Raw genomic sequence first — 15054 nt, forward strand, 5'->3', positions numbered from 1 at the left:
AAGTTGAAAAAAAGGCAACATTAACAGGGATAAATACATTGGAGCCAGGTGGTGGTGGCACACACCTTTAATCCCAACACTTGGTAGGCAGAGGCAGGCAGATCTCTGAGTTCAAGGCCAGCCTGGTCTATAGAGCAAGTTCCAGGATGACCAGCAACACACAAAGAAACACTGTTCTGAAAATCCAAAATCCAAAACCAAACAAACAAAAAACCAGAACTAAATACATATCCTTTATTTCTTCCAGATCAGAGACTTGGGGTTTAATCATATAAAGATGAAGAATCAAGTTTTACAACCTAGAAATATTCACTTATTAAAACTATATTAATACTTTGGTAAACTATACAAAAAAAGATAAGGGGACAAACATGTCCATTTATCTAACTGCATGTCAGTCAGGCCAGATCCTACAGAGGGAATTCCCAGCATGACCTCATTTATCTGTGAGGACACAGAGCAGTCCTTGTTTAGACATACACCATCTTGTCCTGTGTAAGCTGCTCTTCACCTCTTCTTGATGGTTTCCTTCTACACATGTGCATGTCTAGTTGTCTGCTCCGCAGAGCAGATGTTTACCTTCCTCATCCGCCAGCCATTGGAGGAGGGCTGGGGCCTTGAAGATGACTGATTCGACCCATTCTTCTTCGTGGAGGGTTTCCTGTTTCCTGGTGGCCCTCTTCCATCATCATATCTGGAATCAGATGAGCTCCCATAGCCTCTTCTTTTTTTCACATCTTGCTGAAGCAGAGTTTTGAAAAAAAAAAACCCACAAATTCTGCTATTCCCCAGAAGAAATCTGTTATAAAAGACAATCTCCATGGGGACTGATTCTGGCTGTCCAATACTTGTCCATTTGAGATGTAAACTATCTTCCCTCTGGCCGCCCGCTTCCAGACGACTGGCGAGTTAATACTTGTCTTAATTGTGGGTCTGACACTGCTTTGTTTACAGCTGTGGTTAGCCTCTGTATAAAATCAGTAAAAGGCTCTTGTGGTCCTTTAAAAATTTTTGTATATAGCTCAGTTGCTTTCCCTGGTTCTAGAATTTCCCCCCAAGCATTTAAAGCTGCTGTATGACATAGGGATATTATATGCTCATCAAAAGTAGTTTGTACATTTCTATCAGCAAAACATCCATACCTATAATTTGATCTTGGGAGATCTCAAAACCTCTGACCTTACCCTGCTGTTCCAGGCTTCTAGCTTTCTCTCTCAACCAGCTTTTCCATTGTAACTGCTGGCTATATTCTAGAACAGCTGAGATTAACTGATTTTGGTCATCTGATATAATTTTATTTGTGGAAGACCACATATTTAACATCTGTTTTACATATGTTGAGTGACCACTGCTTCCTTAATGGTTTTTAACTCTCTCATATGAATAGGTTGTAAAATATATTCTACATTGGCTCAGGATGTGTATCATCTGCTGGCTTCTCATGGATGGTGTCAGGATAAGACATTGTATAACCATCTGGTGAAGTTATGATTTGTATAGTCTTGCCCTTCTGGTTATTAGTTTCTTTGTCATACTTACTTACTGATTCTTCCAGAGCTTGCAATTGATCAACTACAGTCTGTTGCAGCATTTGAACCTCCTCTGTTGTAAAGGTCTAGAGATTTCATGGACTCACACAACTTTTTATATTCTTCTGAAACATATGATCCATAGACTTTATTTTATCAATTATTAATAATCTTTCCTCCTTATAAATTATCTCAATAGTGTTAACAGTTCCTTGGAAAGTTATTGTTTTATCCATTACGTATTCATATTTATTATCAATATGTAGCATGAATCTTAAAAGGTCTTATTAATAGAAACAAACCTGGAGCCAGGTATTGGGGTGAATGCTGAAAGATCAGAGAAGCAGAACAAGCCACAGCTACCTCACCTTGCCAATTCCTCAGCTGATCCTGTTTCCTCAGACTGGAAGCCTCTGAGTCCTCATCCAGAATGAATCTCAGCTGAACTGCTGCTCAAAAGCCTAAAAGCTTAACCAACCTAGTTCCTGGTTTTCATGCCTTATATACATTTTTGCTTTCTGCCACTACTTCCTGGGATTAAAGGTGTGAGTCACCATGCCTGGCTATTTCCAGTGTGGCTTTGAACTCACAGAGATCCAGATGGATCTCTGCCTCCAGAAGTCTAGGATTAAAGATGTGAGTGCCACCATTTTCTGGCCTCTATGTCTGTCTAGTGGCTGTTCTGTTCTATGACCCCAGATAAATTTATTAGGGTACATGATATATTGGGGAGCATAATATCACCACATTCCCCCTTTTTGTCTAAAATTAAAAAGCTTATAATTAATGCAAGAAAAACTATATCCAATAAGTATATACAAGATATACAGTCAAGAATTACATTAACAATGTCTAGTCCATTAACATTTGGCAGATTCAGACAAAAAACTCCATTATATATATTAACAATGTCAAGTCCAGTAACATTTGATAATCTCAGACAAAAAAATTTTCATTACTTATCCTATTTAAAGCAAGTAGTTCCTTTTTAAAAGTAGATTCAATAATTGACCTTTTTAATCTTATCATACAATAATCTACCATTTGTCATTTTTATATCTCCCCCTTTTCTTTTTAGAGTAGACTCAATGATCTACCCATTTATTCTATTATTTCTTCATCTTTTTTTTCTAGTAGATTTAATGATCTACCTCATATCTATATTCTCTTTTTTCTTTTTTTTCAAACAAAAACTCTGAATCTAATCTCCTTGTTCAGCTTTTTTCCTGGCCACCAACAATTAACAACTTGTAACCAACTAGCATAAACAATGACAATATCCATAACTCATTAAACAACCACAAACCATCACCCCACCTCTTGGGAATGTAGGCATTGTTTTCTTAAAATTACTTCCTGCTTTCTGGGGGCAAAGACATCTTTAGGGAATCCTGAAAAGAAAATTTTTGGGATAATGGTCAAGTTCTGGGAGAGGTAGCTGTATCATTTGTTGTCTAGTCTCTGCATAATGGGAAAATGTAGGGCTTGTCTCAAGTCCTTGCTTGAGTTATCTGTGAATCTGGATCATCTCAGCTAGCCATCTCAACTGTCCTGAGCAGTTTGTAGTCCAAAGTCAATCTTTCCGTGGTGTTAATGGCTTTACCATAGTCCACGTGGAATCATCATTGTGGGATCCCGTCACCTTTTGAAGATTTCAAAGTTGCTGTTAGTTGTGGGCATGGTTCCCTGAAGACTTTTTTTGTGCCTCCTGTGTGGTTTGGAGCAATCACAGTCTGATAACAGTGAATATTATATACATTCCAGTAAGGTCGTATATGTCCTGTAGAAATTCATTAATCATACAAGCAAAAAAAATTTAAATTCCTGGATGTAATATTTTTGCCATTTTTTGAGAAGTATTCAAAATTTGTAAAGAAAATGTTATTACTTTTCTATTTTATTAATCAGTTTAAAGTGTAAAATTATCAGATAATTTACCTCAGATAAATCCTCAGAAGATTATCCTTTTAATCTTTTGTGTCCAGATGTCATTGACCAGGTTGAGTGAATGGCTGGTTTGTTCAATGATTTTTGGATGCAGTATTGTTGCTTGGCCAGTGGATGTCCCAAGTGTAGCACCAAAACAGGTCTAGTGTGAGCTGACGCAGCTCTCTGAATGTGCACTGTGAATGAAACACTAACCCAGGTAACCCCTACCCGTGAGTACTGGGCAGAGCTACCAGGATCACAACAGATGAGGCAATACACTGAACAATTAGAAGCGCTGCCTGGGACACCTGTAGACACTCTGGGGGACCGGCTGTGTGCATGTGCTCCGCTGCGGCTGTGCACAAAACGGCAGCGGTGGCACACAAATTGGTGGTGGCAGCGGGAGTTTCAAAAGATGGAGTTGGCAGCAGTTACACAGAGCAGTTTTAAAAGTAAAGGAATAGACTGCTGGTAGTCTCTAACCAGGTGTGTTTGGGGGGGTCTGACCTGATCTGGCCACTACAAGCATGGAACTAGAAAGGTCCCTAGTGCGGGCACCTTTCTCTGGTGCTCTATCTGCCCAAGAATGCACGTGCTTCTGGTAGTGGTTACAAGAACCACTGCCTTGTGAATTGCCTGGCCAGAAAGTGACTGACTCACACGCCACTTGAGCTGCCTGGTCTACAGGCTCCCTGCAGGGCTGCTATATGCAGCTGGTCACCTGAGCAGGAGCCAGGTCATTCCTGGGGAGTTTTGGCTGTACACGCTCTGCAGGGCAGAGAAACACCAGTGGCTACCCGTGTTTGTTAGTGTTTGGTCACACAGGTAGCCCCAGTAGATTGGGTGGGGCTCAGATCCACATGTTTGAGACTGAGTGGCTCAGGGGTGCTAGTGAGGCTGACCTGCAGCAAGCACACAAGCCTCTGAGCCAACCTGTCACTGCTGCTGCAGAGGCTTGGGGCAGGAGCTGCAGAGAGTGTGGGGTCTTTTTGTCATGTGGGTGCCACTTACTATGACCAATCCATGTGAGTCTATTAAACAGGTAATAGAATATATTAAGATATAAATTGAGGGAATACACTCATGATTAAAGAATGGAGTAGACAGATGAAGTTGTCCTCTGATCTGAAGGGGGAGGGGGGTGAATCTACCTTGCAGGCAGGAGCAGGGAGAAGAGCACGTGACCCTTCTCCAACTCCTTATAAGAGGTCACATACAAAGGCAGGAAGCACTGCCTCTTTGGGCCGTATAGCCCAAGGTCATGGGCAGAGCAAATACCACTACACTGCTCCTTACCTGAGGGGTGGTCCTAGCATCCCAGACTGAAAAGCTCAGCTACCACCCAGGCCCACTCCTGGGCCTTGGATTGGGGCACCCTAGCATCTACCCCATCTATGATCTGCTGGAGCATGTGAAGGGACTGGTCCTGCAGAACCATAGTCACAGGATTTCCATGACTTGGGGCAACAGAAGGATATCCAAGATGAGTTTCGGTGAGGGTCCAGTGATGATGGTGTGCCAGAGGCCAGAGGCCTTGAACTAGACCAATGACTCATTGCAATGAACATTTGTGGATAGGGCTGATTGGACAAAAGGGTGTACTGTGTGTCTCAGTTAGGGTTTCTATTGCTGTGAGACACCACGACCAAAGCAATTCTTATAAAGGAATACATTTAATTTGGGGAGAGTTTACATTTTCAGAGGTTTCGTCCATTATCATCATGGTGTGACATGGTGGCATGCAGGCAGGCATGATGCTGGAGTAGCTGCTCCATCCTGATATGTAGGCAACAGGAAGTGGACTGAGACACTGGGAGGTATCTTGAGCATATATGAGACTTCAAAGCCTGCCTCCACAGTGACACAGTTCCTCCCAACAAGACCACACTCCTAATAGTGCCACTCCCTTTGGGGGCCATTTTTCTTTCAAACCACCACACTGTGTGACACACCCTAGCTCCCAATGCCACCAGGATGAATGAAGAGGTGTTGGAGAGGTGGGAAGATGGAGGAGTGAGGTGTTTTTTGTTTATTTTTAATTAACTTTTTTGGGGTTTCCTTTATGCGGGGATGCTGCAAGGTGAATGGCAGATATGGAGGGACTGTGAGGTGAGCAGGATTGGGGTGCATGATGTGAAATTCCCAAAGAATCAATAAAGAATTATGTTATTAAATTTTTTCTCCCAAGGGTTTAGACAAGACTATGGGGGTTTGCTCTCAAAGGAAAAACTGTACACTTTTTGTGAGATTGACTGGCTCTCCTTAAACATGATGGCCATTTACCAGATCTTTAGACCCAGCTATTTCAAAGTCAGTCTGGGTAAAGGTCTCAGGGAACCCAGTGCACTCTGATCAGTTCCTTTATATTGATCAATTGTTGAAACTTGTTCAAATCTTATCACCTAGGCTTAAGATTTGTACTATTAGGGATTATTCTACTGTTTGGGTTTCTAAAGAACTCCCTGTCACTCATCTCTTGCCACCTTTTCTGCCACCTTCAGATGCCTAGGACCATCTGACAAGTTCTCTTACCCTTCCCTAAAACCACATTCACATCTCTCAATCTCATGCCAACCTCCTTTTCCTCCTCTCTCTCCAACCCCAGACTCCTCCATCCTTTCCCACCCTACTCTATCTACTTCTGTCCTTTACCTCTATCCCTACTCCCCCACTTCCTGTCCTGGATCTATACCACTTATTTCCTCCCCCTCTCCTACGTAACCATGACAATCCCATCTGTTGGAGACATCTCATTTCCTTACCCCATCCACACTTCCTTGGCTGCTTTTGGTCTTGTTTGAATGCCTACAATGTTCTGGACTCAGTCAGACCTGGACCCTGTCTTTCTGCTGTCTCCTGGAAGAGGGGCAGGCATAGACTTAGGGGAAGGATTCTACCATTTTCAAGTCTGTATCACATTTTCTACTTCAGAGCTATATGACTGAAAATCATTCCCCCTATTTTCTGACAAATTCAAAGCCATAACTGTCCTCCTGGCATCTGTCCTCTGCATCCATGGCCTGACCTGGGATGACTGCCAGTAACTCCTTCTGCCTCTGTTTACTTAAAGAGAAAAGAAACATATTGGGGCAGTGCTGTGGGATGTTCTATATGGCAAATGTGTTGCTCTGATTGGTCAATAAATAAAATACTGATTGGCCAGTGGCTAGGCAGGAAGTATAGGTGGGACTAACAGAGAGGAGAAATAAAAGAACAGGAAGGCAGAAGGAGTCACTGCCAGCTGCCACCATGACAAGCAGCATGAAAAGATACCGGTAAGCCACGAGCCACATGGCAAGGTATAGATTTATGGAAATGGATTAATTTAAGCTATAAGAACAGCTAGCAAGAAGCCTGCCATGGCCATACAATTTGTAAGCAATATAAGTCTCTGTGTTTACTTGGTTGGGTCTGAGTGGCTGTGGGACTGGCGGGTGACAAAGATTTGTCCTGACTGTGGGCCAGGCAGGAAAACTCTAGCTACAGGGCAGAGGCAATGAAGGCCTTTATTTCTCTAGCCACTGATACAGATGCTGTTGTTGTTTGAAAGAAAATGGTCCCAAAAGGGAGTGGCACTCTTAGAAGGTGTGGCCTTTGTTGGAGGAAGTGTGTCACTGTGGAGGTGGGCTTAGAGGTCTCTTTCTCAAGCTTTACTCAGTGTGACAGTCAGTCGACCTCCTGTTGCCTGTAAGATGTAGCACTCTCAGCTCTAGCACCACGTCTTCCTGCATACTGTCATGCTTCCCATCATGATGATAATGGTTTGAACCCCTGAAACTGTAAGCAAGCCATCCCAATTAAATATTTTCTTTATAAGAGTTGCTGTGGTCGTGGTGTCTCTTTACAGCAGTAAAAACCCTAACCAAGACAGAGGTTGGTACCAGGAACTGGGGTACTGCTGTAATAGGCCTGGCCATTCTTTTGTTTGGAGTAATATGGACTTCGGTACATTGGGTTAGGAAAGCAGTGGAATGCTTTAAGCACTGCTTAATGGGCCATACTAGTAGGAGCATGGAAGAGGATGGTGCTGATAATGATTTGAAATGTCAGGAGCTGACTCAAGAGGTTTCATAGAAGGATTTTAGTATGTTGCCTAGAGTTCATTCTTGTAACAGTTTGGTGAAGAATGTGGCTGCATTTTGCCCTTGTCTGAAGAGTCTGCCTGAAGCTAAAGTGAGTTTTTGATGAATTCCATTGGCAGAAGAAATCTCAAAACAGCCTAGTATAGACTCTGTCTTGTGGATATTAGTGGTGACTCTAATGAAGATAGATAACGAAAAGGAGCAAGAAAAAATACTTGAGAAAAAGGGCACCAGAAAGTGGAATGCAGCTAAATCCTGTGTTCAAGAAGGTAAATTGATTAAGACACGGGATAAAGGGAGTGGTGACCTCAGGGCATGATCCCACCCAGCTAAATTTCCAACTGGTGAAAAGGAACTGAAGAAAAACTTAGAGCTGTGTGTGGTGGGGCACATCTTTAATACCAGATTTGCGAAAGGCAGAGGCTGGCAGATCTCTGAGTTTGAGGCCAGCCTGGTGTACAAAACAAGTTTCAGGACAACCAAGCTTCAACAGTGAAAGAAAGGAAGCTGGTGAAGATGTAATTGAATGCAGGGGCCATGGTCCAGCCCCAGTAAGCAGCAGAACTTGGCAGCTTCAACTACATGGTTCTGGCTTTAGAGTTAAGGATAAAAAGAAAAGAGTTATGGAATAAAGCCATTAAGTCCAGGCCTGTGTCAAGTGTGTCCCTGAATGGAGGCCTAGTAGAGAGGCCATTGTGTGAAGCTGTGAAGTTGAAGCCTGGATTACCTTGGAGAACCCAAGAAGTTAGAGCTGCCAGAGTCCTGGGATGCCTTCCCAGCAGAACTGCCAACAGGAAGTGAAAGCAGCCCAAGAGAAAGAAGTGTGTTGCAGTCAACAAAGCTGAATGGAATTGGAGATGTGGAGAGTATTTTGACATCAGACATAGAGATGTAGAGTTTGGTGTTTGCCTAGCTGATTTTCGGTCTTGCTTTGGTCTAGCATTTCCATTGTGCTCCCTTCCCTGTGTTTTTGAACAGTAATGTATATCCTGTGCCATTATATGTTGGAAGCATGTAATCTGCTTTTTGATTTTGATTTTTACAGGTGATTACAGTTAAGAGATTGCCACGAGTCTCATTTGGACTTTGAAATGAGTTTGAGACTGTTATAGACTATGGGGACTTTTGAAGTTGGACTGAATGCATTTTTGCATTATGATATAAATGCTATAAGCCTTTGGGGTCCAGGGAGTGGAATGTATGGTTTGAAAGAAAATGGCCCCCAAAGGGATTGGCACTATTAGGAAGTGTGGCCTTGTTGGAGGAAGTGTGTCACTGTGGGGGTGGGCTTTGAGGTCTTTTTCTCAAGCTTCCCTCAGTGTGACAGTCAGTTGACCTCCTGTTGCCTGCAGGCTGTAACACTCTCAGCTCCAGCACTGTCTGCCTGTACATGACTATGCTCCGCATCACGATGATAATGAACTGAACCTCTGAAACCCTAAGCAAGTATCCTGAATAAATGTTTTCTTTATACATTTGCCATGGTCATGGCATCTCTTCATAGCAATAAAAACCTGAACTAAGACAGAGGCTGAAAAGCCACTCAACTTTGAGACAGTTTTGCTAACCAAGTATCCTTATCGGGACCCTAGTACATATGCTTGTTTTCAGGCCCTGGATACTTTTCACTAGTACCACAGGACTGGAAATCAGGGTGCAGCTCAAAACCCACTAATTTAAGACCACAGAGAATCTCTAGGGTCCAGAGGACTCTCCTGGGCAATCTCTTAAGCCATTCCAAGAAGCTTCCTGAATGTATAGCTCTTTCAACCCACTGGCTCCAGAAAAAGCTAAGGTATTAAATTTGATTTTTATCACTCAATTACCCTTGGACATTCACACAAGTCTCTAATGGGGCTAGTTACAAATAAAAAGTAGCCAGTAGAGGGAGTCATGAGTACCATTAAACATACCTGGAACAGAAATAGGAGACTTACTCCTTTGTGGAGGTCTCAAATTGCCTTTCCCCCTTCTGGGCAGAGGTCTTCTACAAAAATTAGGCACCACCATCATCTTTACTCCTCAGAAAGCTAAATTTTCTTTGCATTTGCTTACCAGCTTAGGTTAACTGCCTCTCTGGAGGTCTGTACAATATGTCTTAGTTCTTCCAGATTCCATAGCAGAAACAAATTCAGACCCAGGGGCCCTGATTCAGGACTTGCAACAATTTCTTAGTGTATTGGCTAAGGAAAATCCTCTGGGCTTGGCAACACACTACCCCGTAGCTGAGGTAAGTCTCTTGGCTACAGCTAAACAGGTAAGGGTCTAACAATATCCCATGAACCAAAAGGCTAGACTTGGAATTGCTTCCCATATTGAGAGTCTGCTTGGAAGCTAACATCTTTACCCCAAGCCAGTTGGCTTGGAATACATCTTTTTTTGCCTGTCCGTAAACTAGAGACCTCAGATTACCTTCTAGTCCCAGATCACTGGGAGATAAATAAGTGGGGTGATATAATTTGCCCAACTATTCCAAACCTGTACACTTTTCTCAGTCTCCTCCCACCAGATCTGTATGGTCCTAGACTTTAAGTACCCTTTCTTTCTTACTCCCTTGCTTCCAGTAAGCCAGCCTATATTTGTCATTGAATGGACTGATCCAATGTCCAATGATGCTAATCATCTACCTTGGACACACTACCCCAAGGGTTCCTAAATTTCCCCATGCTCTTTGGGGAAGCACCACAAAAAGATTTAAGAGGATTCAGAGTGTCCCATCCTGACTCAACTCTGCCCCGGTAAAAGTATGAACTTTTACTGGCAGCAATCGACACAGCCACCTGCTCGAAAGATACTAAGGACTTACTCCAGTTGCTGCAGATATTGGGATATGGTGTCTCCATGGAAAGGCTCATTTCTGTTAGACAGAGTCTCCTATCTGGGATACAAGCTTGCTCAAGGTGGGAGAACTGGCAGGAGAACTCTCAGTGCTGCTCAGAAGGAAACCATTTTTTGGATCCCCACTCTTCAATACAAGAAGCAGGTATGTGAATTTCTGGATCAGTGAGGCTTCAGGATATTACAGACTTTGTATTCATGGGTTTGTTGAAATAGCTACTTTTTCTGCCTCTACATGAGACCTGCCTTTGAAATGGATTGAAACCGAGGAACAAGCTTTTCAAGAGCTAAAGTAGTCTCTATCCTCGGCCCCAACGTTGGCCCCACCAGATGTCATTAAATCATTCTACATTTTTGTTCACAGAACTCGGTGACTGCAAAGGGTGTTTTAACTCAGACCCTGGGACTTGACAGAGGCCCATAACATATCTGTCTAAGTGTCTGGATCCAGTGGCCTCCAGTTGATCATCCTGTTTGCATGTCATAGCTTCAACCACTGTACTAGTAAGGGAAGCAGAAATGTTCACCTTAGACTAGAATCTCACTCTAATGGGGCCCCATACTGTGGAAACTCTCTTATGAGGGGACAATGACTGGAGTGTACACATCACTCAGTATAAGAGTCTTTTATTTGAGCAGCCTGATCCAAATTTTACTGCTGTAGAGAATCTCAACCCTATGACATTGATGCCTGTTGACAACTCTGATGTTCCTTTCCATGACTGTAAGGACTTGCTGGAAATTTCTCAGGCCATTTGCCTAGATCTCTGGGGAACTTCCTTGTGTGAGGGAGAGGCTGATCATTTTACCCATGGAATCAGTCTGGTCATCAATAGATTCAGGAGAGCAGGGGCAGCAGTAACTACCAATGGATCACCAAATGGGCACCAGCCTTGCCACAGGGCACTCAGCCCAAAAGGCTGCACTGATTGTTCTCACTCAAGCTCTACACTGGGGAAAGGACAAGTGAGTAAACACACAGACAGCATCTATGTCTTTGCTACCCTTCATGTCCATGCCATGATTTATAAGGAGAGAGCTCATTAATTGTTGAAGGAAAAAGTGTTAAAAACAGAGGAGGTTCTATCTCTCCTTGAAGTGGCCTGGCTTCCCAAGGAGGCAGCAGTCATCTATTGGACCAGACATTAAACAGCCAACACAAAGGCAAAGAAATCGGAGGGCAGATCAGGATGTCCAACAAGCAGCAAAGATGCCTGTGGATCCCATTTCTGTCTTGATCCTTGCTTTTCCACAGCTAGATCCCCAACCCATCTACCCCCAGGAGGCAGAGGACCAGGCCCATTCCCAAGTTGGAACACAGGATCTGAGTGGGTGGTGGATCTTGCCAGACTCAAGAATTATTCTCCTTGTGGCCCTTGGGCAACTTTTGTGCATCAACTACACCAGATCACACATCTGGGTGCCACTGACTGACTGAGTTGTTGTCTTCCAGGTACCAGATTCTGCATCTCTGTGACCTTCAATCAAATCACAAAGTACGTAGTTACTCCTCCGATGTTTCTGCCATGATCGCACCAGTTAGCATGTCTAGGCCAGCCATTCTTTTAGCTTGCAGGGTTTACAACTGGGTAAAATTGATGATTACCTTTCTCTTCTGATAGCTTGCAAGGCACATTCCAGTCCTTTGAATGCTAGCCAGTAGGGATGAAACTTCCAGGCCAATCAATTTGCTTCACTTTGACATGTTCTATGACTCAAGCATGTGGTCTCTTCAGAAATAGGATCTTACTGGCAAGAGCATGGCATCAGCCTGTAATGTTTGGGGGTCTATGGAACCTCACTGTCTCAAAATTCCAAAAGAACCCATTTCTGGCTCTGGGCTTTTTATTTGTTAGTTTCTGGTGTCTAGTGGGAGAATTGTTGTCCTTTCACAGCATAACTCTTTTACATTATTTTTCAATACAAAATAAAACAGACTAACAGCATTATCAATTTTAGGTAAATTTGAATTTTCTTCAAGGTGTTTAAAAAATGTTGTTCATTATTCTTAATACACCAATTTGTCCTTCTGTAAACTGTGGAAGATCCATGTTTTTAAACCTAATCTATTGGTTTGTTACAGTTTAGATAAGGATCTCATAATTTCTTCTGTAGAAGAATTGGTCCTTGGTGTTAGTACTTTTGTAAAGGTACTGATAACTTTGTAAGTTGAGGTTTGTTTTAGTTATAGTTTCTATTGCTATGAAGAGACACCATAACCATGGCAACTCTTACAAAGAAAACATTTAATTGTGGTGTCTCAATTTCAGTTTCAGAGGATCAGTCCATTAGCATCATGGCAGAGCATGGCGGCAAGTAGGCAGTTGTGGTCTTGGAGGAGTAGCTGAGAGTCCTACATCTTGCAGGCAACTGGAAGTTGACTAAGACACTGGCAGCATCTTGAACATAGGAAACCTCAAATCCCACCCCACAGTGGCACACTTCCTCCCTAGGGCCATTCCCACTCCAACAAAGTCATATCTCCTAATAGTGCCACAGCCTACAAGATTATGGTGGCCAACTCCATTTAAACTACCACAGTTCCCATAGTCTATAACAGTCTCAAACTTATTCAGAAGTATAAAGTTCAAAATCTCTTCTGAGATTGCTATAATTTCTTAACTGTAATCCCATGTAAAATCAAAATAGAAAAATGTTCACATACTTTTAACTTAAAATGGAAAAAGGATATACATTACCATTCCAAAATGGAAGGAAGACAGTATAGTGAAAAAAATACTGGAACAAAGCAAGACAGAAAACCAGTTGGGCAACCTCTATGTTCTGTATCTCCATGTCTGATTTCAAAATGTTCTTCAGTTCTCCAACTCCTTCCATCTTTGTGGACTGCAACATACTTCTTTCTCTTGGGCTGGCCCCACTTCCCATTAGCAGCTCTCCTTAGCAAGTATCCTACAACTCTGCATCTCTACCATCCTGAGTTCTCCAAGGCAAGCCAGGCTTCAACTCCACAGCTTCATGCAATGGCCTCTCTAGTCCTCCATTCAGAGTCACCCTTGACACATGCCTGGCCTCACCAGTTTTCCTTAATCTGAGGGGCAAATTCTATAACCTGTTTCTTTTATCCTTAACTCTAAAGCCTAAACCATGTGGTGAAAGCTGCCAAGTTCTGCTTCTTACTATGGCTGGAACATGCCCCTCTTGTTCAATTACATCTTTAGTAGCTTTCTGTCCTTCACTGCCTAAGGGTGGCAGTCCTGAAACTGGATCTCTAGACCAGGCTGGCCTCTAACTCAACAGGGAAGGGAGAGACTACTGGCCTCCCCCTTCCCTGTGCTGGCATTAAAGACATGCACTACCTTACCTGGCTCTAAGCTTTTCTTTAATTCCTTTTCACAAGTTGGAAATCTGCTGGGTGAGATCTAGCCCTGAGGTTACCACTTCCTTTATTTTACCTCTTAATCCATTTATCTCCTTGAGCACAGGATTATCTCTATTCCAGTCCCGGAGCCTCTTTTCTTAACATATAAATTTTATATTTTATTTGCTCAGTTTGCTACTTTTCATTATATATCTTTGTTAGAGTTACCACTAATAATCCCACAACAAAGTCTAGGCTAGACTGTTTTGAGATTTCTTCTGCCAACAGAATTAATAAAAAAAAAATCTTCACTTTAGCCTCAGGCAGATTCTTCAGACTAAAGGCAAAAAGCAGCCACATTCTTCATCAAACTATCACAAGAATGATTTCTAGGGAAAATACTAAAATTCCTCTCCTCTGAAACATCTTGAGCCAGACCCCTGACAGTTTAAATCATTCTCAGTACTACTGTCTTCCATACTCCTAGTAGTGTGGGCCATTGAGCAGTGCTTAAAGCATTTCACTGCTTTCCTAACCCAAAGTACCAAAGTCCAAATTCCTCCAAACCAAAGAATGGTCAGGCCTATCAGAGCAATACCCCAGTCCCTCATATCAAACTCTGTCTTAGGGTTTCTATTGCTATGAATAGACACCATGACCATGACAATTCTTACAAAGGAAAACATTTAACTGGGTGGCTCACTTACAATTCAGAGCTTTAGTACATTATCGTCATGGTGGGACTTGGTGCTGGAGAAGGAGCTGAGAGCCCTACATGTTTCAGGCATCAGGAAGTGGTCTGTGACATTGGGAGTAGCTACAGCATATTGGAGACCTCAAAGTGTGCCTCCACAGTGACACACTTCTTCCAACAATATTTCCTCTCTCCAACAAAGCCACACCTCCTAACAGTGCCACTCCTTTTGGGGCCATTTTCTTTCAAACCACCACAGAGGTGTATTTGGAGACAGAAGCTTACTGGGGCTCACCTTTGAAAGGAGTGTTCGGTTCTTGGCTTCATTCCACTTTTATATTCTTGTCATTTTCCTCTTCCTCTTCTCTTCTTCTTCATTACTCCCTGTCCCTCCTCATGCTCCTTCCCCACACACCTTACTGCCCACTGGAAATAAGTAGCTTCCTCCAGAAGTCCTTCTGCTGTTGTGCACCACTTCACACAGGCCTTAGGTACTGCAGATAATGGCCTGGACTAGACACCAGTGAATGGCCGGCCATGACGATCTGTCTGAGGTACTGAATCAGAGCTAAGGGAAGATGGCCACCCTATACTATCCAGAAACTTGGCCATTGTCTCTGACTATAAAAATGTCAGAATTTTGTTTATATATTGTTACTT

At 42.8% G+C, this 15054-nt stretch overlaps 1 pseudogene; it reads right to left on the reverse strand.

Annotated features, from left to right (window-relative positions):
• Positions 1-212: 212 nt before the first annotated feature.
• On the reverse strand, positions 213-7409 carry LOC143271166 (selenoprotein K pseudogene; annotated as a pseudogene).
• Between the last annotated feature and the right edge of the window lie 7645 nt (positions 7410-15054).

This window comes from Peromyscus maniculatus, chromosome 1 (assembly GCF_049852395.1).
Source record: "Peromyscus maniculatus bairdii isolate BWxNUB_F1_BW_parent chromosome 1, HU_Pman_BW_mat_3.1, whole genome shotgun sequence".
In the NCBI taxonomy this organism is placed as follows: Eukaryota; Metazoa; Chordata; class Mammalia; order Rodentia; family Cricetidae; genus Peromyscus; species Peromyscus maniculatus.